We start from the raw sequence: 456 nt of genomic DNA, 5'->3' as shown, positions 1-456 counted from the left end.
TTATATATATATATATATATATATATATATATATATATGAATGTTTGTGCATTTATGTATGTATTTATATATGAATGCATATGTTTGTGTATGCTTATCTGCGAATGCAAGTGTGTAGATATGTGCATTATATACATGACTAGAGATGCTTGTAGGTGTGTGTAGTAGTGAGTGCAGATGAGTGAAGATGCAAGTATATTAGTGTGTGTGTGTGTGTGTGTGTGTGTGTGTGTGTAACGTAGATGTCACTATAGATAGTCATTAATATGGAACTGTTGCCATCATGTAAATTCCATTAAGTGAAAGAGGAAGGGTGAGAGGAGACACTGAACGGAGGACCACATAAACATACTATTTCCCCTCTCACAATATCGACCACAATCTTCTCTCTCTCTCTCTCTTTTTTTCTCTCCCTCTCTTTTTTCCCTCTCTCTTTTTCACTCTGTCCCTCTCTCT

This window comes from Octopus bimaculoides, chromosome 25 (genome assembly GCF_001194135.2).
Source record: "Octopus bimaculoides isolate UCB-OBI-ISO-001 chromosome 25, ASM119413v2, whole genome shotgun sequence".
Taxonomy (NCBI): Eukaryota; Metazoa; Mollusca; class Cephalopoda; order Octopoda; family Octopodidae; genus Octopus; species Octopus bimaculoides.
The sequence above is the reverse complement of the archived record's forward strand: the minus strand, read 5'-3'. Positions refer to the sequence as shown.